Raw genomic sequence first — 26356 nt, forward strand, 5'->3', positions numbered from 1 at the left:
AAGAAAAATCTTGGGTGTGGAGGTGTGATGGGGATTGATGTACAATTCCTAATTTTATTCCTACTCTTTTTCCTTGAGATTCTCTCAGTTGGGTACTGCCATCATGCTGGTTAAAAAGGGTCTTTCCATGCTTGGCCAGTGTAGCTCAGTGATGTAGCATTGACCTATGAACCAGGAGGTCACAGTTGAATTCCCAGTCAGGATGTGGTTTTCAGGCTCGATCCCTAGTAGGGGGCATGCAGGAGGCAGCTGATTGATTATTCTCTCTCATCATTGATGTTTCTCTCTTTCTCCCTCTCCCTTCCTCTCTGAAATCAATAAAAACATCTTTTTTAAAAAAGGGTCTGTCCCCAGTACCAATTGAGATGCTACATACTAAAAATATTGCATGGGTGGTGGTACATGGAGGATTTTGTGTCATTAAAAATACTAAAGAGAGAGTAAAGGTGTCTAATTAGTTTCACTCTTCTAATGATGATAACTTCAATGTGTTCCATTCACACACATATATGTTGTGTGTGTCTATATGTATAAACACAACATTCATTTAAAAATATTTTTATGCCCTTGTTTGTATGTACTTAATCCAGCACTGGCTACCTTATTAGAACTCAGGCATAGGATTTTAAGTAACTCCTGCTGCCTAAAATATTCTTAGAGACATTAGGGCCAACGTCATACTGAGAGCCTTTAAGTTGAAATTTGCCCACTATACATATATGTATAATGTATATGTGTGTGTATAATACACACATACTTAGCAATATAGCTTCATTTTATGTGTTTGTTAGGATTCCCAGTGTTTTAAAACGATATAAGTAATATACGGGGCAAGGCAATATAATAGAAGTGGTTGGAGGGAGAGAAATAATTCCTCATTCTGTTACTTCTCTGCCTTGGAAACATGAGGATTTTATTTGAAATGTCCACTTGTTTCCTTGCACTAAATTACTCCAGCAAGTGAATTTGTTACCTGTATCAACAGACTACACTTGTCTCAAATATCATCCCAAAAAAGATCTTGTTCTGATAGCATTTCCCTCAGGGACTCAGGATTGATTCATTCTAGAGATATTTTGGTGTGTCTACTGGATGCAAATCATTCCATAAATATTTATGCAAGATCTGTGCTTGGGACACAAATGAATAATATCATTCCTGACCTCCGGAAGTTTATTTTTGTTAGGGAAGATGAGAAAATTAGAGTGATCTGTAACAAAAGATAGGCTAGAGTAAATTCTGCATTAATGTCCACTCAATATTTAAGGAATAGAGCAGAGTAGGACTTAGTGTCACAAATGTATTTTAATTTTAGCTTAGACCAAAAAGACTGTCTTTTCGTCTTTATACTCCATGGGTATGGAGATGAGTTTATTTCCAGAAAGAACACTGTCGCTTTGCTATTAAGAGACAAAGCAATTAGATGAAGAGTTTGAAATTCTTCAGTGTAACTTGCCGTATAGGAAGTTATCTTGCTCTTCCCACGCAAATAATGAAAGCAAACAAACAGAGGAAAGCACCTGCTTATTTCACCTCTAATTGTGTTTTCTTTTATCCGGCCCCACGGGCCAGATTTAGTCAACAGCTGTGCGCCATGTGTGCCCAGAATCTGTAGAAATTTGTGCATGGGTCTGCAGAGCACACTTTCTTTCTTTCTTTCTTTTTTTTTTTTTTTCATGGAACAGTCATGATTGAGTTTAGTTTATTTTTTCCACTTTAGTGTTGAAGAGTGTGCATGAGGAGAAATAACACATACACATGCACGTATAATTAAAATGATTTTTCAGAGCACAGTGGAAATGCTGTTGCATCCATTTCTTAACATTTGGCAGGTACAACAGTGTGTGAAGAGTGGCCCTCCCTATGGCCTACTTTTTCATGGAGGGGTAAGAGGCCTAGCTTCTTCACAGTGATTAATCTGCGGACTTTACCTGGGGAATCATATGCTATGGAGTCCTTATGATGGTACTGGGGATGTGGAAACTTCATCTCTGCAAGCAGCACATTGCTGAGAAAGATAGAGTTATGCAGGGATTTGAATATGAATAGTCATTTTGCTTGATTATTTTAGGCTGTGTGTGCTCGAGATGGTATTTAGGTGCCCCTCTTCATAAACCATTTCAGTATGCTATCAGCTTTGCCCTTACGAATCCTCTTGTTTCACGTGGGAGCACAGAGCTGACTCTGCAGGAAAAGAGCAATATAACCTTTCTGAGGTCCATGGTGACCTCATCCTTATTAGCAATTCTGCCTCTTATAGATGGACCTCCGGTTGTATTCAGGTGCTTGGGTGAAGTGTTTGGTCACAGCACTTCTGCTAGGTTGTAAATGAGTTAACTCATTTTATTTTAAACTAGAGGCCCAGTGCATGAAAATTCGTGCACTCAGGGGGCTCCCTCAGCCCGGCCTGCACCCTCTCACAATCCGGGACCCCTCGGGTAGGGTCCCTAGGCCTGGCCTGAGATCAGGGCCTATCGGGCCTTTCCTTCCCCAGGCTGCAGGCAGCTGGCTCCACCCCCACTGCTGCCACTGCTTGCCATCTGTGCAGCGCTACCACCCCTCCCCTGCCACCGGTGGCCTCCCTCTGCAGGCGACAGGCTGGGGTGCAATGGCTTGGCTGGCCTGGGCCTCCCTCTTTCTTTGCTTGGGGGTGGGGCCAGCCCAGTGAGGGGCTGTCTGCCTACCTGATCTCCCCTAACCACTTGCCTGCCTACCTGATCACCCCTAACCGCTGGTCTACCTATCTGATCACCCCTAACCACTCTGCCTGCCTGCCTGATTGCCCCTATCCACTTGCTTGGGGGTGGGACCAGCCCGGTGAGGGGCCATCTGCCTACCTGATCACCCCTAACCACTGGTCTGCCTACCTGATCACCTCTAACCCCTCTGCCTGCCTGCCTGATTGTCCCTTACCACTTGCTTGGGGGCAGGGCCAGCACTGACTTCCGGTTGATCAGCCTCCGGTTGTTACTGGTTAAGACCCAGGGTTTTAATATATTAGGATGTGCTTGATTTTAAGACAGCTTACATTTTTAACAACGTCTCACACCAAGTAAATAAATAAATGAGAGCTCAAGATAACATCAGCTTGTCAAAGCCCTGATGTGATGAAAAAAAAGCAACAGCCAGTTATGCCGACAAGTGATGATAGGAAATGTCTACGTGGGTTAACACTATTCCTTTTAAAATAACCCTTAAATAAATTTATATATAGTCCAGCAGACCTACTATGATATATGGATTCATGTTTTCACCAAAAAAGAAATGATAGTTTTTGAAATTAATGAAAATATTCTCTGATTTGTTCCACAGTAACTTCATAAAAGTTTTTTACTTTTTTAAGTTTCTGGTGTTCGTTCTTGCCTTTGATTGATGTGATGCAGTCAGTGAGGGCCTTTCTGTGAGATTCATTTTGGAGCTTGTTTCTTGTAAATGATGCTTCATGATTGTGTCAACGCTGCGGCATGTGCTGCTTTTCCTTCTGGGTTTCCAGCAGAGGCATCCTGGCCAGTGAGTGAATCGACAGTGCTACCCTCTGTCTGCTCATCTTCCCAGCCTGGCCAGGCACAGCCATGAGCCATGTCCTGGATCTCGTGGTGATGTTGATTACCTCCATAAATTGATCATGAGGCTGCTGAAAAAAAAACAATAGGACACACATCCATAGATACTAGTATTTTCCCTGATGTAAATTACATATAAATAAAAATTAAAATAGATATGAAGGCAACTTGTTTTATTAATCAGACATTTCTACATTTTGTAGTAAAGTAAATGGATTTGAATTTTGATGAGATGATGAGATGGCTCTATTAAATGTGGTAATGAAGATTTACAAGACAAGTAGAAGTATTTTGGTAGAAATTTTCAGTTGACTTATATGTGATCATTGGTACAATTCCTTTCAATTTTTTCCCTATGCATAGAATTCCCCATGGCATGCATTGTTCAAGAAACCATTCTTTAAACTGCCCATAGTAGCCGAAATATTGGAATATCCTCTGGATACTTACAGTGCCTATGTTTGTCATTTGGAGGATTTCATATCCTTGGTGAGATAGAATTAATATCAGTGTGGTTTGAGGAATCCTGTGCCCAGTGATGTCATTACCATTCCATGTCCCTATCTATATCTATAAAAGCCTAAGCGACCAACCAACCGGTCGACCCATTGCTATGATGTGCACTGACCACCAGACTGACGACCAGGGGGCAGACACTGAATGCAGGAGCTGTGCCCTGGTGGTCAGTGAGCTCCCACAGCCAACCTCCCACGGCCCCGATCGGCCCTGATTGCCGGCCAGGCCGAGGGACCCCACCTGTACACTAATTCATGCACTGGGCCTCTAGTATATGGTATAAACCCGCAATGCATTATTATTTTTGTTTAAACAATTATATTTTAAAGAGATGCAATTATAAGAAAAGTTATATATACTTACCAGGTAGTTTCCATTTTCTGTGTTCTTCATTCCTTTGTGTGAAGCCATATTTTCCTTTTGCTTGAAAAATGCCTGCCTTTTTTTATATTTCTTTCAGTGTTAATCTGCTGGTAATGAATTATTTCAGTTTGCATATGATTGAAAAATTATATATTCACCTTCATATTTGAAAGATACTGTTGCTGGATATAGAATTCCAGGTTGGAAGTTTTTTTCTTTCAGTACTTAAACATGTTGCTACACTGTTTTCTCATTTTCTAATGAGAAATCTGCTGTCTGCCGAAACCGGTTTGGCTCAGTGGATAGAGCGTCGGTCTGCGGACTGGAGGGTCCCGGGTTCGATTCCGGTCAAGGGCATGTACATTGGTTGCGGGCACATCTCCCGGTGGGGGATGTGCAGGAGGCAGCTGGTCGATGTCTCTCTCTCGTCGAGGTTTCTGGCTCTCTATCCCTCTCCCTTCCTCTCTGTGAAAAATCAATAAAATATATTTTAAAAAAAGAAAAAAGAAATCTGCTGTCACCATGATACTTGTTCCTTTCTATTTATAGAGGTGTATTCCCTTCACACATCTGACTGTATTTAAGATTTTTCTCTTTATCACTGATTTTAGGAAATTGGAAAATTATGTGCTATCTTATTTTCTTATTTTTTTGTGTGCTTGGAGTTAGTTAGAATTGTTTACTTGTAGGCTTATTGTTTTCATCATTTGGGAAGTTTGTTTCCATAATTTTCACATATATACTTTTCTGTTCCTATTCTTTCCGGCCTCTTCAACTCCCCACAATGAGTTTGAGGTAAGGAATGTCTTGGTTGGAAATCTTCCATTAGTGTGTTTGGTCCTTTAGTTCTGACTTAGACCCCACCTATACTTTTTAGAATTAAAGTTATTTTTTAAATGACATTGTTGACAGATCATTTACCAATATTACCAATTCATAGTGCTCTTACAATTTTCTTTCTCATTCTGAGATTTCTTGTGCATTTATCTGAGTAGATAAAGAGTAAATGAAGTAAGTGCTACTCTCTGACTTACATTTTAACTTTTTGGTTTTAACTTAGAAGTAAATTTTTATAATTTTTTCTTGTGCTCTGATGTTTCCTGTAAACTTAATTATCCAGTTGTTACTTTTGAATCTTAATGATCCATCTCATGTGGAACTAATCTTAGAAGGATAGAGTAGAGAAAGTTGGCGCAGATATGTTATCTTTTGGATTCTAATACTGTATACTATGGTTGCTTTTCCCGAATTTAAAATACCCAATTTGAATCCCATCTACTGGTATATCTGTGCCTTCCAAGTTATTTGATACAATTAAACTAAGTTTCAGTAAACACCATATTACAAACTACACAATATGAATGGAGTATCAGTTATTTAAGAGTGGGAGTCAGTAATATGGATATGACAATTTCTCATTAACACTAACAACTTAAGAGCTGTTTTTACATTAGATTAAAATAGTAATTTAGCTGCTTAGTAAATGATTAAATGCAAAGTGTTATGTAATCTCTTCACTAAGAGTGGGTAAATGTTGCCAAACACTAATGATTGATTTCCTTAATAACATTAGGCAGTGTGAGGCCTTACGTTTCAGTTAAGGAGGTTCTGTCAGGACTGGACTGGGCACTGGTGCAGAGGCAGCACGGCAGGGATGGAAGAACATAGGCATGTCTGCAGGTCAGATTTGGATCCCCATAGTTATGCAACCATGAGCAACTTGACCTCTCTGAAAGCTCAGCTTTCCCTCTACCAAATGCTTCAACTTACATTGTAGCTTTATAATTGTTATTAGTAACTACTATCGTATATACTGTCAACCAAAGGTCATTGCTGCAAATTTAATGCCAATAGGAATCCCAAAATTGGGGTGAGGTGAGGGGAGAGAAACTCAATTCAGTGTAAATTATGAAACAACCCAGCTTAATTATGAAACAGCTTGGCTGTGGAACAGCTGCATTGTGATATAGCGTGGCTATGGAGCAGCACAACTGTGGAACAGCAGGGCTATAAGGCAGCTCTGGGGAGAGGTGGCCCTGGCCCCAGGGCTGCAGGTTGGCCCCTCTCTTGCTAGATAGCTCCAGTCCATTCTGCTTTGCTCTGCTCCCCTGGGGTCTGCTGAAATGGCTCTGCTCTGCTACACCCCCGCTGGCTAGACAGCTCCTCTCACCTTTGGTGTCTTTGGTGTTAACAGCTCCAGGTGGGGACACAGTCTTCAGTGGAAAGGGAAAGTGTGCTCCCCAAGACGGAGGGGAACTGACTGACAGAGAAATCCCCACCCCTGGTCCCTAATTGGTCTGCCCTCATGCAAATGAGGACTCCAAATCCTCACATTTGATTGGCCCAAAGTGGAATGGAGCCACTCTGATAGGTCAATGAAGATGCAAATGAGGATATAGATGCACAGCCCCTATTGGATAGGAAACGTCTCAGTCTTATTTGTGTGGACTTTTGAGTGGCCTCTTCTATTTGAAGAACAGCAAGGAGGCCAGCATTCTTGGCACAGATTTAGTGAGGGAAGAGGAGAGGATGTGCGATCATGGCGGGCCAGATCATACAGGCCGCCTTATTGCTTGGGCTGAAATAGGAGGCCAAGGCAGGGCTTTGAGAGAGGACTGATATGAACTGACATTTTAAAAGGCTTACTGCAGCTTCCATAGTGAGAATCTAATGTAAGAGGACGAGAGAGAAAACACAAATACCAAAGTACATTGAATAGAACTAAGTTAGTGGGTTGCTTCCTTGCTTCCTTGTATGTGCTGTGCCAGGGAGATTATGATTGACTACCCATTATATCTCTGAGATCGGAAGGGCTGGCTTCCTCGAGGGAAAGGGATTTCCTTTTGGCACATAAGGAAATATTCCTCGGTGGTGCAGAGACGTCCGTTCTCCTATTAGTGGTGACTTGGTGACAGGAAAGCGAACTCGCTGGCTCTGGCCCACCTGGATGTTTCAGATCTATTTCTGGAATGCAGATTTTATGAGGTATGCGTGGAGCGTCTTCCTTTTATTCCAACTTAAAAGTTCCCTAATTGGCTTGAGTTCAGATTCTGTGTCATAGTTCTGTGGTGCTGGGTGACACTAATAAAGAACAAAACTATGTATTCTTAGGTATAGGACAAATGGAGTGTAGTAATTAGGCAGGATTGTCCCTCCACTGGACAAAAGCCTTAAGCAGCTCAGGCAAACACCAAACAAAAACCTGGCACATGCATGCAGTGTAGCTACCTGGTGAAATCCTAGAAAACATGTTCACATTTATTCTCCGGCAGTGGTATTCTTTTCACAAAGCATTCTGCACTGCGATAGCTGTATCATTAGCCTGATAATCTCAAGATAGGTCTCTATTGATTTTTACACGTTTTGCTCTATAATATTGGTTTAAAGCAGAAGGTTGAACAGCTTAAAGAGATTGGTCTAAGGGGGAAAGGAAAATAGACTGCCTTTGGAAAAAGAAGTGTAGTTAAATCCAAAGGGAGCAAATGGGTGTTTGTACCTGTTGAGTAGACAGTGAGTAATTTCCATGTGTCCCACACTAGGCTAGGTATGAGGGGGCTCAACACAGTGCTTGCCCCAGAAATGCTAATATCTATCTTGTTGTGGTTATGTGCTATAGCTTCTTTAATTATTATGCACTATTGAGCATTTGGTTGATGTATTACTTAGCATAACACTAGTTGTTATAAATAAAGCACACAATTTCAGTTGCTTAATGAAATGAAATTTGATTTCTTGCTCATGTAAAGGTTCAACACACGTAACTTTCTTCCATGTAGTGATTCAGGGACCCAGGCTCTCTCCATCTGAGGCTCTGTCATACCCCAGGGTCTCAGAATCTTCTGAATTTAGTCAGCAGACGGGGAAAGAAAATGGAGGATAGATAATTCCTGGATGGGCATTCACTTTTCAGCTAAAATACTTTTCTGAAAAGAGAAATCACTTTCTTTTTACTTTTTTTTTGGTGAACAGGTAGCTGATCTTGTTACATACAATTTCTAATTTTTTTTTCCAGTTGCCAATAGTAGTACTTTTAAATAGAAAACAATTGGTTTTCTCTTGTATTTGAGATTTATTTATTTGGGATATGTTTATAGAAGTGAGTGTACTGGATGTAAGTTTTAATGATAAAATAACTATGAACTGTTTTATTTAATAAATACATGAAAATCCCAATTCATATACTTATAAAGTTATTGGATATGAACCACCTCTAATTAATTATTATTAATGCTTGACTAAAGAATATTTTTGCTATCCTGTTCCAGGACAATGAATACTATGAGAACAACAAACATATTTATATTGTCAGATTTACTTAAAAAACTTTATTGCTTTTCTGTTTTATTCAACACATAACATGAGTTATCTGACTTAACAAAACAGATACATGTACTATTAGACTGAATTATTTTAACATGACTTGAAAAGAAAATTGGAACATGCATCTAATAGTTTTCATATTCTTCTTGTTTGTTTATAGATAGGAACAAGACTGATGCTGAGTTCTATTTTATGTGAACTAATATAGTAAAACAAAGAAATTACATTTCTCTAGAGTGAAAACTAACAGGTTTACATAAGAAACAATGGTGTCAAAAAATTGCTACCATAATACTTTTTGGTGGGGGAAACCCCTGAACATCCCAAATATTTAAAGAACTCATTTTAATTTATAATGTTCTTCTTCTTCCTCTACCAGCCATATGTTTCAAGAACCCTGGATGCTTCTAAGGGTTTTGTTCTGGGACTTCTCCACTTCTCATCTTACACATTCCCCCGCCCTCCACTGGCAATCTGCTCCATCTCACTCACCACCTAAAATGGGACACTGTTCAAAACCATGCCTGCAGACCTATTCTCTCTTCGGGGCTTTAGCTCTGTATATTCAACAGCTTATACAGGATTTTCGTGGAGAGGTCCCATAGGCATTTCCAATATAACATATCCTTTCCTACTTTTATGCTTGCATCCGTCTTAATTCTGTCTCCTACATCCAACAAATCACCACTTCCTGTTTATTCTGCTCCTAAATAGTTTTCAAAATCAATTCCAACCCTCCCCTCTCTACTGCAAATCCGCAGGCGAGGCCGCCATCTTTCTCAGTACTAACTTTTCATGTCTCCAGACTGTCTCTTTCAATTCCCCTCCATACTATAGACGGAATGTTCTCTCAAAAGCCTGATTATGCCCCCCCCCTGCTTAAAAATTACACAATAGCTTCACATTGCTTTCAAGGAAAAGCCCAGATTTCTTAATAAAACCTATAAGGTTCTCAGTGTCTGGCCTCCCATCTCACGCTGTTACCGTCATCTTTTCCCTCTTCCTACAAATCACCTGCTAATGTTATCTGACCTCATGACCAGACTGGTTCAGGAGGCCTTTTTGGGGTCCCACTTAATAGTGTTTATTACACAGAATTGTAATTGTTTATGTGACTGCCATTCCCCACCTGACGGTAAGATGCCTGAACTCACAGATTGTACCCCGTCCACCACCTTATTGCCAGCCAAGCCCAGGGACTGGAACATTTACATGCCCAGCAAACATGCACGGAAGCTCCTTGTGATGGCCCCAAGCCCACCACCTTGCAAAAGCAGACATACGGTCATTGGCTTCTATTTGGAAGCTGAAATGGAAAGATCGGGAGATTCACTTATGTAGAAAACAAGAAAAACTCTGTATCTAACAGTAGCGATCTCCCATTTCTTATATCCCCTTAGTCAAATATAGGTGCTGTGATAAAAATAATTATTATATAAAGTGCAGCATCTACCTCACCTTTGCCGTACTTCAATCTTAAAAATGCTTGCAGATTAGTCTGCATTTTGTATTAAAGAGAAATCAAAAGATCAAGTACAAGTGACTTATTTAAACGGAGGAGACTGATTTCAAAGAAACGATGTTATAAATTTAGCAAGAAGTAAAGTTTCAGACTACCTATCATTGAACCTTATCTGATTAAAATATGCCCAGGGCAGGACTTCTCAGTATAAGGGTCAAACATCATAGGGAGAGTTTGCAGAGTGTTCATGAGAGTGTGACCAGGAATTGAAATCACCTTTTTCAAATAGAAAAAGCGTGCTGCTGCGGTGAGGCCGGGGAAGAGAGCCGCCCTCCACGTACCAATGAGGTGAGGATCTGTTTATGGAGAGTGGGGGCCGTGGTGCAAAGGTTAATGATGTTCTTTGTCCCGGGTGTAAACCTCATAAGTGAATGGTGCCTCAGGTTTTTATTTTTTAATGTGTCTCAGGTTTATTGCAAGCATAAGTGAAAGAACAGTTCAGTGGGGAAGAAGGCACAGAATATTAATTAAGCTGGAAGGCAGATTAAGAAAACCCAGGAAAATATAATCCAGTTTGCACATTCCTGGATTGGGAAGTAGTTGTAAGATCTGGTGTGGCATCCCTATAAAGAAAATCAGTGTATTTCAGTACAATTTCTACCTAAATGTGAAGATCCTCCCCTTGGGTTATCGTGATGTACATTGAGGGTCAAGAGAGGTGGAAAAGTGTTGTGTGGTACAGCAGTTAAATCCTAGAGCTTTTATGAGAATGAAGCAGCATGAGGAGTAAGTGAAGGGGTGGGGGAATTGGGCCATTGACAATAAAAGCTCTTGCTTGTATAGCAGCTGGTACCCTGTCTTGAGCCAGATGTAAAGGATGGGGTAGAATAAGGATGGATGAAGAATGGAGAATAGAGTAGGAAAGGAGGTGTTGTGTGAGAAGGTACCTTGGTCACAGAGGAGGGATCCAAATAGCCTCCTGGTTTTGCTTTCTCTCCCTGCTTTTCTCCTTTTCCTTTTGGACTGATGTAGTTACATGTGGAGTGTACACACAATCATGTTTCGTGTAGAACCTTTACCATCTCCCAGAACTTGCAGTCAGAGACAACAATATTTCAAAACCCGTTCCCACACTTACATACACTTTGAAAGTCCTGTGTAGAACATGTCAGAATCATGATGCCAGTTAGATAGATGAAGAGAAGAGCTCAGGGAGGCTACCCTGGCTCGCCCAAGGTCACTTAGAGATTTGTGTCAGAGCAGGGATTGCAGCCATTATCTCCAACCCCCCTGTTTTGTGAAGCAACACATTTGTGGGGTGCCTGGCCATTATGTAGTAGATGGTTGTAGTGGTTGGTACTGTCCTTCAGAAACCCAGGATACCAGCCAGGGTTTTGGACAGCTTTTGGTCAAAGAGAGAACTGTGGCGGGGGGTGGGGGTGGGGATGGGGGGTGGGGGAGGGTGAGCTAAACAATTTGTTTGCCTTTATCTTCTAATATTTTGAGAGAGGTTCTGTTGTCCTATCCAAGGAAGCTATTTCCATCATGGATGCTGCTGCTCACAATAAGACTAAGAGCTTCGTTAAGCTAAGAAAAAATAGAAGAAGGAAACAATAGCTAACATTTTATGGAAGCAGTTGTGGAGAATACATTAAAGTTAATGAGTATTAGGCTACTTAAATTATTTACAAGACTTCAAAATGTTAAATATTTGTCTGGAAATAGAAGCTAGTTCCTGTTCCCATTCTGATCCATCTTTTGGACTGTAGGATGGTTGGCCATTTTCTCAGGGTCTAGAGGAAAGTCCCTAAGTGGTTTGAGCTTAGATAAATTGAATTGGCTCGGGCACACTGCCAGTTTATTATATATGAGCATTCCAGCCTTGTCCCCTGCCACACCTTGCTCCCTTTCCTCCTAAAAGTCACCAAGTCTGGACCATTCTAAACTCATTCTGAGGACTGAAGGCCTCATATCTACTATAGGTGTTTTCCTCTTTTTCCCAAAAAAATACGTTTTTATTGATTTTTAGAGAGATAGGGAGAGGGAGATAGAAACATCAATGATGAGAGAGAATCACTACCTCTGCCTCACACTGGGGATGGAGCTGGCAACCCAGGCATGTGCCCTGACCAGGAATTGAACCGTGACCTCCTGGTTCATAGGTCGATGCTCAACCAGTAAGCCATGCCGGCCAAACTAGGTATTTTCCTCCTCTAGTAAATGAAGGCAATGGTGAAGTCAGAAGAATGATGGGGTCTTAGGCTATGTTATACCTAGATTTATACTCCATCATCCTGCCTGGGTATGAAGGCTCATCTAGTTGCTCTTATCCCTTCTGTTGAATTTGCTTTGGAAGGAATTGTCACACCTGACACTTCTGTCTCACAGATGCAGCCAAGGTCATCCTTTAAAATCCTCCTGAAGAGTGAGCTATAGAAGAAAGGGATTATCTGGAAAGCATGGGACTGGCCTTATTCAATTTATATTAATAACTCACTATGTGGATTTAAGGAACTTTAGTCTTCTTTTTGGACACAAGTTTCTATGTCTGCAAAATGAGTTTTGGCCCATGGTAGAAAAGGATTGTTGGACATGGAAGTATGCAACAGATTGAGGATCCTCACAGAGAAGAAATCAACATATATGCATAAGCCATGGACATAGAAAATAGTAAGGTGAAGGCCTGAGGAGGGGACAGGAGTGGAGAGGAGAGGGGTCAATGAGGAAAAAAGGGGGACATCTGTAATACTTTCAATAATAAAGATAAATTTAAAAGAATTTAAAAAAAGGATTGTTGAATCAGCTATAAGACTCAATTTTTTTACCTCTGGTATAGAAACAAAGGGCTTTATTAAGATACATTTCAAAGATAGGCAACTGTCTACTTTGAGGATAATAGACACACATTGGACAATATTAAACATTTGCCATTTTTGCCTCTAATTTTAAAGTAATAAAATATTTTGCACCGGGTTGAAGGCTACTGGGCACCATGACCTAATCCCACTCTACGTCTTTTTTTGCTGCTTTTCCTATAGCCGTGGTCGGCAAACTGCGGCTCGCGAGCCACATGCGGCTCTTTGGCCCCTTGAGTGTGGCTCTTCCACAAAATACCACGGCCTGGGTGACTCTATTTTGAAGAAGTGGCATTAGAAGAAGCTTAAGTTTAAAAAATTTGGCTCTCAAAAGAAATTTCAATTGTTGTACTGTTGATATTTGGCTCTGTTGACTAATGAGTTTGCCGACCATTGTCCTATAGTAATTACTATTCTGAATTTTGTGTTTAATATGATCATACATGGTTTTACACTTTTCAACATATGCATATATCCATAATCAATACATAGAATTGTTTTTAATGTTTTAAAACTGTGTAAGTGACATAATGCGGATATACCATTCTGCAGCTTTGGTTTTTGCTCCCCATTATATTCTTGCATGTATTTTGCTATTTTATTATTATAGAGCTAGTTTGATTATTTTAACTACTATAATACTCCATCGTATAAAAATACCACAATTCATATAACCCTTCTCTTATCGACATACATGTGCATTGTCTTTCATTTTCACCATTCCACAAATAATACTGCAATAAACATTCTTTTGTAAACTTGTGTCCTTGTGCATATGAGTATTTCTCTAATGTATAAACCTGGAAGTAGAAATTAAATCATAGCCTTATGTATATCCTCAGCTTTACCAGATGTTACCCAGCACTCAAAGTAGTTAACCCTTGAAACTCTGACCAATAGTATATGAGATGACTAGCTGCTTCACTTTATTGCCAACACTTGACAATGACTGACTTCAGAAATTTTGCCAATATGATGCATTTAAAATGGTTTCTCATTGTTATAGTTCCCAGATTATTATTACTGAAGTTGAGCATATTTTCATATTTTTATTGATGTTTGGATTTCCTCTTCTGAAGCAAGTCTATTTGTGTTTTCTACCATTTTTTCCACTGGATTTTTTCACATGTTAAAAAATGATGTATACGGGCTCTTTATATATTGTGGATATATGTTGCATAGTAGTATGTGTTGAAATCTTCACCAACTGTGTACTTTTTAATTTTTGTAAAGTTTTTGTTTTTAATTTAATATGATATAATGAAATGTGATTAATTTAATTATGACAGAATGTATATTCCAAAGATAGCTACCACCACATCTCCTGCCCAACATGTTGTTCTAAAACTTTGCTATTTCCTCCTGTAGGGATGGGATCTATGTCCCTTGCACCTGAAATTGAGAAGGACTTTGTGACTACCTTGACAATAGAGTTTGGCAGAAATGGTGTTATATTTCTTTGAAAACCAAGTCACAAAAAATGCCATTTACTTCTGCCAGGTGATCTTGGGATGCATCTCTTGGATCCCAGCCATCTGGCTGCAGAGAAGGACCAGCAGAATGTGGAGAGGCTCACAGGTGGAGAACCAAGGCCCTAGCCCACAGCCGTGGCCGAACTCCCACTGGACAGCCATCACCAATTTGCCTGCCACGTGAGTGAGCCACCTTAAAAGTGGGTTCTTTATTCCCCCAATCTTATTGAGGTATAATTGACAAATAAAAATTGTGTATGTTTAAGGTATACAATGTGATATTTGATAGGTGAATACATTGTGAAATGATTACCACAATCAGGCTAATTTACTTGTCTACCACCCTCAAAGAGATGTCTGCATTCCCACATTTATTGTAGCATTATTCATAATGGCCAAGATATGGGAAAAGCCTAAGTGTCCAGCTATGGATGATTGGATAAAGAAAATGCGATACAGGTAAACCACAGATATATTGCAGGTTTGGTTCCAGACCAAATAACAAAGCGAGTCTTGCAATGAAGAGAGTTGTAATCTTTCGCTGGTGAGGGTCTTGCCTTCAATTTGTAAAAAATGCAACATCTGTGAAGCATCATTAAGGGAAGTGTAATAAACGAGGTATGCCTGCGTGTGTATTTATAATAGATAAACAGATGTATTTATACACAGAGTGGAATGTTACTGAATCTTAAGGAAGAAAATCCTGCCATTTGCAACAACATGGACGGACCTGGAGGACATTATGATGAATGAAATGAACCAGACACAGAAAGACAATAATGTATGATCTCACGTATATGTGGAATCTAAAAAAAAGTCAAACACATAAAAGCAGAGAGTAGAGTGGTGCTTGCTGGGAACAGGGGTAGGGAACAATGAAAGGTACCGAATCTCATTTATGCAGAATGAATACGTTCTGGGGCCCTAATGTAGAGCAAGGTGACTGTAGTTAGGGATACTGGACTGAACACTTGAAGTTGGTAGGAGAGTTGATTGTAAGTGTTCTCACCACACACACCAAATCACAGGTGGGTCCTTTACCTCAATCAAGCAGCACCAGGTAAAGAAGAGGAAAGCCTCCACACCAAGTTCTGCACAAATTGCAAATTTGTGAGCAAATAAGTCATTAAGTTTTGGGGGGTGGTTTGTGAATCAGTTGTAAATAAGTGATGCAATCTGATGTATCCATCTTATCCTTTACTGGTTATCAGTATCTGCAAATGTTGTTCTTAAATAAATTCTTTCCTCTATCAAGACCATAAAGGTTTGGCTCTATCTTTTCATCTAAATGTTTTAAAGTTCTGTTATTAGCTTTTTGGTTTATCTGAGATTTATGTATACAGGGTGGGACAAAAGTAGGTTTACAGTTGTTCATCTGGAAATAACACAATAATCCTATATAATAAAGAGGTAATATGCAAATTAACCCTCACGCCCTCACAAGATGGCTGCCTACGACCAGGCCAGCAGGGGGGTTAGTGAGGGACGACCAAACAACTGAACAAGCAGGCTGCATGGAGCCACCAGGCCGGCAGGGGGGTTAGTGAGGGATGACCAAACGACTGAACAGCAGGCTGCGTGGGGAGACCAAGCCAGCGCAGGGGCTGTCAGGGGCAACCAGGCAGGAAGGGGGAGCACTTGGGGGCAACCAGGCTGGTGGGGGGGGGGCAGTAAGAGGTAACCAGGCTGGCAGAGGGGCAGTAAGAGGTGACCAGGGGGACAGTTAGGGGTGACTAGGCTGGTGGGGGGGCAGTTGGGGGCGACCAGGCTGATGGGGGGGAGTAAGAGGTGACCAGGCCGGCGGGGGTGGGGGGCAGTTAGGAGCAACCAGGCCGGCAGGGAGGGGGTAGTTGGGGGCGACCTGGCCAGCAGCAGGGGCCGTTAGGGGTGACCAGGCCAGCAGGGGGGGCAGTTAGGGGCGATCAGGCCGGCATGCAGAGGCATTGAGGGGTGATCTGGCCAGCAGAGGAGGGCAGTTAGGGGTGACCAAGCAGGCAGGCAGGCAGGTGAGCGATTAGGAGCCAGTGGTCCAGGATTGTGACAGGGATGTCCTACTGCTGGTTTAGGCCTGATCCCTGGGATTGGGCCTAAACCGGCAGTCGGACATCCCCCAAGGGGTCCTGGATTGGAGAGGGTGCAGGCTGGGCTGAGGGGACACACTCCTCCTGCCCCGTGCACGAATTTCATGCACTGGGCCTCTAGTTAATAAATAATAAGACAAGAATTAACTCTGTTTCATGTAATCACAACTGTAAACCTACTTTTGCCCCACCCTGTTTATATTGCCAAGTGGGCTCTAATTTTCCCCCCATATAAACAGTTTTTTCAATACAATTTATGTATAGGTTTTGATGCTACCCTTTTCCTATATGCATTTCCATATGCATGCAAGTTACTTCTGAATTCCTTATTTTCTTCCTCAGTCTGTTTGCCTATTCCTGTGCCTATATCACACTGTCGCATTAGAGTCAGTCTTCACATCTGTCAGAACATAATTCCCTATTTGTTTTTTACTACAATTGTCATGACAATTTTGGGCTTTTGTTCTTTGGTTTAAATTTTAATATTAGCTTGTCAAGTTCTATAAAATACTTTGTTTATAGTATTTATAGATTAATTTGGAGAGAATTGTATATGACTATGCCTCTTATAATTTTAGTTTATTATAAGTGGCATATGAATGTACATATAAATCTATAGAATAGACTACATCGCTTAGACATATATTTAAAAATTACATATTCTAATTGTTGCTGGTATGAAAGAGAGCATTTGTCTTCTTATTTAGGTACTGTAGGCCCGGTGCATGGAATTTGTGCACTCAGGGGGAGGTGCGGTCCCTCAGCCTGGCCTGCACCTTCTCGCTGTCTGGGAGCCCTCGGGGGATGTCTACTGACAGCTTAGGCCTGCTATCCGCAGTTGGACATCCTTAGCGCTGCCTTGGAGGCGGGAGAGGCTCCTGCCACCGCCACTGTGCTTGCCAGCTGTGAGCCCAGCTCAGGGCTTCTGGCTGAGCGGCGCTTCCCCTGTGGGAGTGCACTGACCACCACCAGGGGGCAGCCCCTGCATTGAGTGTCTGCCCCCTGGAGGTCAGTGTGCGTCATAGTGGCCAGTCGTTAGCTGTTTGGTTGATTTGCATATTAGCCTTTTATTATATAGGATGCTTTACATGCAATAAAATATGTGAGTCTTAAGGGTGCAGTTTGTTGAGTTCTAGCAAATGTACACATGCCTGTAAACACACATGTCAAATAGAATATTACGCTCATTCCAGAAAGTTCCCTCAGGGCTCTTTCTAAGCAATTCTTCCCCATCAAAGGCAGCCACTATTTTGCTATCACTGCAGAGTAGAATAATCTGCTCTGAATCTTCATGGAAAGGAAATAATTCAGTATGTATTTTTTGGGAAGTTTAGTTTCTTTTGATTATTGTAGCTTCTGTGACATTCATCCATGTTGTTGCACATAACAATGTAGTTTCCATTTAATTACTGAGAAGTATTGCATGCTATAAATATACCACAATTTACCCATTCTTTTGCTGGTGGACATTAGGTTTATTTCCAATTTTTGACTACTATTAATAAAGTTACTAAGAATATTTTTGCACATGTCAATGTGGACATATATTTTCACTTGCCTTGAGTGAAATTGCTGAGTCATGGGTCATGGGGTAGATGTTTATTTAACTTTTTAAGAAACTACCAAACTATTTTGCAAGATGGTTTCAAAGCATGAGAATTTCAGTTGCTCCACATACTCACCAACATCTGTGTTGTTAATCTTTTTACTTTCTCCATTGTAGTAAAGGGTAATGTGGGAATACCTAAGAGGCATGGATTGTTCTTTTTTATTTACTTATTATTTATTTAAAATACATTTCTATTGATTTAAAAGAGAGGGAGAGAGAGATAGAAACATCAATGATGAGAGAATCATCCATCAGCTGCCTCCTGCATTCCCCCTACTGAGGACCAAGCCTACAACCTAGGCATGTGACTTGACTGGGAATCGAACCATGACCTCCAACACTTAGCCACGCCAGCCGGGCTGGATTGTTCTTTAACCAAGCACATGAAGTGTGTTATTAGTGGTGGGAGATACTCAAGAGAGCAAGGAGCTGAGAAGACAGTGGAAAGCCTCAGCTTTTTCCTTGCCCATGATTGACAGGACCAGGCCTTGCAAATGCCCAGAACTCTCTGAAGGATGAGCCATGTGTCAGGGGAACCCTCTACATCCTCATTTTCCAGTGTAGAATCTACTTGACTGTAAAAAAGTCCCAAAGGATTTATTCCCTTGGAGAAATTCCCCTTGTTTATGTGTGCATACATACGTAAAAATTTTACATAGCCGAACCGATCTGCCACAACTAGGAAATTCTACTGAGAAAAATATCATGATTAGGATCTCAACATCTACATTTTCCCCTGACAGCCCTTCCCCACGGGTGAATGATTAGGCTTCGGATTCTATATCTCGATATGTTTTAGGGATGCAATGTATGCTCTAAGAGCTGTGTTGGGGCATGGATCATTATTCACAAGAGAAAGTGAAGACTCAAACCAGGTGTTGTGTTCCTAAGATCTTTGAATCAATTTAAAACTTGCCTGTCATCCCTGATGTAAATGTGATACCCACCTTCAACAAGCATTTCATAAGCAAGGAGTAGACATTCATTGGTTCTCTAGTGGCAAAGTTTTTGAATTTCTCATTTTTAAATTAGTGAGAAGTGACAGTGATAAGCATCGGGAATATCTTATCACTTCCAGGCCAAGAAGCGTAAAGGGTGTGGGAAAGTAAATAGCCATCACACAAGTGGGCTGTAAGGAAACAGTATGCCCTCCCAGGCTAACACAGAGAAAGAAGTCCTAGGGTTTGGAGATAAGTGTATACCAATGAAACCATCGCCACAATCTCTATTGGTCTCCAAACTCATCAAGGTGTCTACATTAAATATATACAGCTTTTTGCATGTCAATCATACCTCAGTAAAGTGGATCAAAACATAAAGAAGACAGGGAACGTTCACTGAAAGGATTGAGGATTTCAGGGATTTTGTTGATGATGGATCATGAGTTCCAGAGGACCCGGTGTAAGGGAGTTCAGGAGTGGAAGATGGGGTCAGATTAGAGGATTCCAAGAGCCCTAGAGAGATAAGGGACGGCATGACAAGTTTGGTTATTTACCCAGTTGCTCAGGCCAGGTCTTGGAAACATCTAAGCAAATGTTGGTTGTAATTTTAACATATATGTCAAATCTCACTTCTACTCACTTTCATTGCTTCACTTGACTCTGAGCTATTTCTCCTCTTAGCTGCACTTCTGATTGGCTCTTCTTCTAGTCTAGCTTCCCTCCTTTCCCACACAGCAGCCAGAGTAGTTTTTTAAAGAAACATAGTCAGGTCATGTTATTCTCTTGCTCAGAAGTCTCAAGGGCTTCTCCTTATGTTTAGGACAAATTCAAATCCTTACCAAGATTTATATAGTCTTATGACTGGCAGTGTGACACTTCCCTAGCCTCATTTCCTCCGTTCTGTTCGTTTTATACTGCTGAGCGCCTACCAGATGCTGAGCATGCGCTTGTCTTAGGACCTTTCCCCTTACTGTTCCCTCTACTGGAATGATCTTTCTCCAGATATTCTTGGGGCTCACTCACTCATTTCATTAAATTTGCTCAAATGCCATCTTATCTGAGAAACCATTCATAACCATCTTGACTAGAACAGCAGTTCCTTACCATTCTCTATCTCTTTATCTGCTTGCTCTTCATAGCCCTTTACATGACATAATACTACATTGTATATTTGCCTGTATACTGTCTATTACCCTGACTCTTTCCCTACCCCATGAAAGTTCTGTGCTGAGTTCAGTCACCACTGAATTCTCCTGCCATAAATATTTCTTGAAAAAATGAATGAGTTTGAATCTATATGTGATAGTGTTTCCTAACATTTATATCATAATTCCATTTGCTTCTTCTCTCATGTCAGGGAGGTCTGTGTGGCATCATGTTATTTCTTTGCTTGAGAGCCTGTTTACTTTTTGGACTGAGATTGAACTTCATCTGTGATTTGACATCATCCTGTATATCAGTTTTTATCTTTTATTACTCCCCAACGAGAGGCTACTTCTCCCTTATTATTTTTGTTCATTTTTTCTGCTGCAACTTTGCATGTGTGTATGCCTCCTTATCCTCTTCTAAAGCTGTGTAGAACTTGACAGCTATGCCACAAAACTTGTCACTTGGTCATGCACTTTCTCCTAGTTGTTGCAGATAAAAAAGGCAATGGGAAGATTATTGGATAGTTCAGGAAAATCTGAACATGAAAAATTCCAGAAGCCTCTCAGTTCAAGACTTTTCTATCCAGCTCAGCTGGCATGGCTCAGTGGTTGAGTGTGTCGACCTATGAACCAGGAGGTCACAATTCGATTCCTGGTCAGGACACATGCCGGGGTTACAGGCTCGATCCCCAGTGTGGGGCTTGCAGGAGGCAACCGATCAACGATTCTCTCTCATCATTGATGTTTTTATCTCTCTCTCCCTCTCCCTTCCTCTCTGAAATCAATAAAAATATATTTTTTAAAAAGACTTATCTATCCAGTAGGATTTTAAATTTATGGGGTGCAGGTTTTTATGTGGTAAATTTCCCCAGAGTAGAAATAACTTGCATTATATTTTAGAGATTTTTCTCTCAATTTACTCAGTATCTGGATGTTTACTAGACAGGGGAGGATAAAAGGATTGCAAGGTAGGTTTCACTTTGGAACATAAGAACTGCTGAAAACCCCAGCATTGTTCCTTTAGATACTGGAAACATTTCTCATAAGCCTCATTTTTTCCCAGGAAGATGGAGCTAGCTAATCAGATCGTATTCTAACTTTTGCCTCTAACTTTTATAAATTGGTAAGAACACTATCATCTAACTATTATCATTATTATTTGCACCTGAAAGAATAGATTTCATCATGACCCTACTTTGGTGTGGAAGAACTCTGTCCATTATGGGGTCACAAGATTTTTAATTATTAAGAGACCTGGCTGCACCCAGCTGTCATATTTTAACAAACCCGTAATCCAATAACCTGAAACAAATGCCAATGCAGAATTAATGTATTTTATAATTAATGTTCAATATTTGCTGTCAAATGGATAGAATAATTTAGCAGTAATAATTAGACATTATTGTTATTAGCTTAAAATGAAGAATGCATTCAGAGCTATACAAAGTAATGCTGGGAATTGATTTTTGATGTATGTATTCTCTACAGTACAAGCCTACTGTAGAGATGTCAGTTCTGGCCAATAGAGTGTATTCTTGAAATGCTGATTCATAACAAATTGCAAATTTAAAAAAAAACTAATAAATCCTTGCTTTCATCTGGAGGAAAAAAAATACTGATGGCCAGAAAATACGGAGGAAAAATTGGGGGATATGCCTTCTCAGATATCACAGTATGCTCTGAAGTAAATGTAATGGGAATAATGTGGTATTGGCAAAGGAATAGGTAGATAAATGGAAGAGAACATTTATAAGTAGAGCCTAGTTTGTATTAGAATTTCACATATGATGGAGGCAGTACTTCTCATTAGTGGAGAAAATCTTGATTATTCAGTCAATGATCTTAGAGCAATTGGCCTGAATTAGCAAGAAATTCAAATTAATTCTCTATTTTACATTTCACACAGTAAGAAAGTCCACCTGGATTAAAGATTGCATATTGTTTTTAATCTATTATTAGAAGAAACTTTTCAGTGGAAAAGGCTTTTTCCATTGCTTGATATTATGGCCAGAAACCACAAGGGAAAAGAACATAAATTTGACTTCATAAAGTTTAGAATTTCTATATGACAAAGTATAGCATTCATTCATTCATTCAGTCAGCTGGTATTTATTGTGTAGCTATGACATGCAAGGCAGAAATTAGAACAATAGATAGTTAATATGGCATACAATGAGTTAAATTTTTAAATGTATAATAAATTCTTACAAATAAATAGAAAAAAAGAACAACTTGAGAGAAAATGGGCAAAATACATGTAAGGGTAATTTTTCAAAGTACAAAAAGTCAATGAAAAAAATAAAAAGTTTTTTAATTAAAGATGTAATTTAAAACAACAATGAGATATAGCTTTTCACTTACCATGTTAATACAGTTTTAAAGGCTTGATAATACCCAGTGCTGGTAAGGGTACAATCAAATAGGCATCTCAACTTCTCTTATGAAAATATAAATTATACAGCTTTTGGAGGGCAGTTTGGCAGTGTAGAATAGTATTTAAAATGTGCATAACTTTAATAAATCCTATAGAAATAATTACAAGTGTTCAGAGATTTATGCAAAACGCTTTTCAATTGAAGCAATGCTTATATGGTAGTCTCCATTATCCATGGTGATATGTTCTAAGACCCCCAGCAGATAGTCTTAAACCTATATATTCTATGCTTTATCCTATACACTAGAGTCACAGTGCACGAAATTCATGCATGGGGAGCAGGAGGTTCCTTAGCCCAGCCTGCACCCTCTCTTAATCCTGGACCCCTTGGGATATGTCTAACTGCCGGTTTAGGCCCGATCCCACAGAGATCCCTGCGGGTTCAGGCCTAAACTGGCAGTCAGACATCCCTCTCACAATCGGGGACCACTGGCTCCTAACCGCTCACCTGCCTGATCACCCCTAACCACTCTGCCTGCCTGCCTGATCGCCCCCAACCACCCGCCTGCCTGCCTGATCACCCCTAACCACTCACCTGCCTGCCTGGTCACCCCTAACCACCCACCTGCCTGCCTGATCACCCCTAACCACTCGCCTGCCTGCCTGATCGCCCCTAACCACTCGCCTGCCAGATCCCCCCTAATCCCTCTGCCTGCCTGCCTGATCACCCCTAACTGCTCACCTGCTGGCCTGATAGCCCTTAACTGCCTCTGCCTGCCTGCCTGATAGCCCTAATTGCTTGCCTGCCTGCCTGATCACCCCTAACCACTCTGCGTGTCTGCCTGATAGCCCCTAATTGCTCGCCTGCCTGCCTGCCTGATCACTTCTAACCACCTCTGCCTGCCTGCCTGATTGCCCCTAACTGCTCACTTGCCTGCCTGATCGCCCCTAACCATTCACCTGCCTGCCTGCTCACCCCTAACTGCTCGCCTTCCTGCCTGATTGCCTCTAACTGCCTCTGCCTTGGTCCCTGCTGCAGCAGCTTAGTCTGAAAGGACTTTCAGAATAATGTCCCGGAAGGCCGTTTGGCTGTCCAGTCTAATTAGCACATTACCACTTTTATTATTATAGACTAGAGGCCCGGTGCACGAAATTCATGCATGGGTGGGGTCCGTAGGCCTGGCCTGTGATCAGGGCTGGGCCGATCGGGGCCCAAAGGCCCCAACGGGGTCGGGAGAGTAGGTGACGATTGCTGGGCCGGGTGCGGAAGGAACAAACGCCTGCCACCACAGCCGCCGCCACTGTGTGGTTCCCTGCCTCGCCCCCTCCTCCTTCCCTTACTGGCATGCTGATCGGGGCCTGCCCACGCGGGGAGAAATGGGGCGCAGAAGGTTGGTCGCTGGCTCCAAGGAGGGAGCCGGCCCTCAGCCCCCCTGGGAAAGGGGCCATGTCCACTGCCACCCAACCCCGGTTCCCTGTTCCAGGCTGGGGCCCAGCCCCAATCAGGCGATCGGGGCCTACCAGCCTGGGTGGGGGGTAGGGACCACGGGAGGTTGGCCGGCCGGGGGAGGTTGGCTGTGGGAGTGCACTGACCACCAGGAAGGGAACTCCTGCATTAAGCATCTGCCCTCTGGTGGTCAGTGCAAAACATAGCGACTGGACGTTCCGGTTGTTCGGACGTAATGGTCGCTTAGGCTTTTATATATATAGATACCTCCCTATGATAAAGTTTACTTTATAAATTAGGCACAATAAGAGATTAGCAATAACAATAATAAAATTGAACAGTTAGAACAGTATTCTGTAATAAAATTTATGTGACTATTCTCATTCTCTCTCTCCCTCCCCCCCCCCCCTCTCTCTCTCTCTCTCTCTCTCTCTCGATCTGATCACCAAGAGGGCCACTAAGTGGCTAACTGGCAGGTAGTGCATACAGTGTGGATTTTCCAGACAAAGGAATGACTCATGTCCTGGGCAGGACAGAGTGGGACAGCCCAAGAGTTCATCATGCTCCTCAGAATAGTGCACGATTTAAAACTTATGCTTATTTCTGGAATTTTTCGTTTAATATTTTCAGACCGTGGTTGACCTCGGGTAACTGACATTGCAGAAAGCAAAATTGTGGGTAAGGGGGAACTACTGTACTAACTAAAAGTGAAAATCACCTAAACATCTTTATATCATATTGGTTAAATAAATGTTATACTCATACAATTAAATTCTGTTAAACTGTCCATTCACAGAGATAACTGAGTGTAACTACATGGAAACATGCCCACAATATATTGTTATATTAAGAAAGTCAGTTTTACAGTATGTAGAGTGTGACTCCATTTTTAAAATAAATATGAATAAGATATTCAAGAATATATATGTACATAGTAATACACAGAAGTAGCATAAAAGTATTAATTATCTCTGAGGAATGGAATTTCAGATTTATATTTCTTTATATATGCCAGTATCTTTTGGATTTATTAAAATAAAGAACATTCATTGCTTTTATAATAAAAAAGGGATATTCTCATTTGAAAATATTAAATCATAAAGCCATAAAAAGAATCCATATAAATTACTTTAAGGTCACAATGCTCTTCTGCCTACATTTTGCATGAAGAATTATAGGTTCTTTAGTCCCAGATTTCTGTTGCACTGAGAAATTTGCTATGTCGGTTCTCAGCAATCATTTTGGTGAGCATTTCTGTAGAGTAGATTCACAAAGACAGGTAGGATAGGATGCCTAACCCTAAGGAGCTTGACAACTTATAACGTGGTCAGTTTGAAGTAGTAAGAAGAGCTTTTAGTTGGAGGAGGCTGGTTGATTCACCAGCAGTAGCGCCTGTGTGGTCCTTAAGAAGTGTATTTGAAGGCATCTTAAAGATTAATGATGAAAAGATCCACATCAGCGGCTCCTGAGTTCAGCTCACTTCCTGTGTTTGGTCATCCTGGCCTAGAAGCATGCCCTCCTATCACAGGTAGGACCACAGTCAGGTGACATTTCCCTGAAGGACTGCTTGCCTGGTGACTCCGTTGGATCTATATGTTCAGATCAGCCCTTAAGTCCCCACTACTGGTGTCTCCTCATTCTCTGGCTCCCCCGCTCTTTAAATTATAAGTTGCCTTGAGAAACCTGGGTAATGGCAGGCCAATTCTTTCGGCCCATAGGAAAGTGGAAACTTTATTTGAGCATAAGTCCCCTATCGGAATGCGTTAGTTTAGCTCCTGGATAGATTGACAGAATTCTGGTTTTCAATCCCATGCTACCAACCCCACTTGTGATTCCCATGGGCTCAGAAGTGCTCCTGCCACCTTTCTCTATTGGATAATATAAAGTTAACAAGGCTTCCTGTGAGAAGCAGAGTCTTTCAAGCTGGTTTGCTATGGTCTAAGATAGAGCCCTGACATTACTTGTTAGAACTCACGTTGGTAAGAGTACAGATGTGTCAACCCAGAGAAACATGATTACACAATAGCTTTGTTCTCTTGGGTCTCGCTGTATCCTGTGGGGAGGAGGAGGTAAGCCATTCACACAGATAACTGAGTGTACAGTACAGAATGTGAAGAGTGAGCAAAGGGCCATGGAGGCTCAGAAGGAGAGTTACGTCCTGTGAGAGGCATAGGATGCTTAAAGGAACAGTGAGCTTATAGGATG

This window comes from Cnephaeus nilssonii, assembly GCF_951640355.1.
Source record: "Cnephaeus nilssonii genome assembly, chromosome: 15".
Classification (NCBI taxonomy): Eukaryota; Metazoa; Chordata; class Mammalia; order Chiroptera; family Vespertilionidae; genus Cnephaeus; species Cnephaeus nilssonii.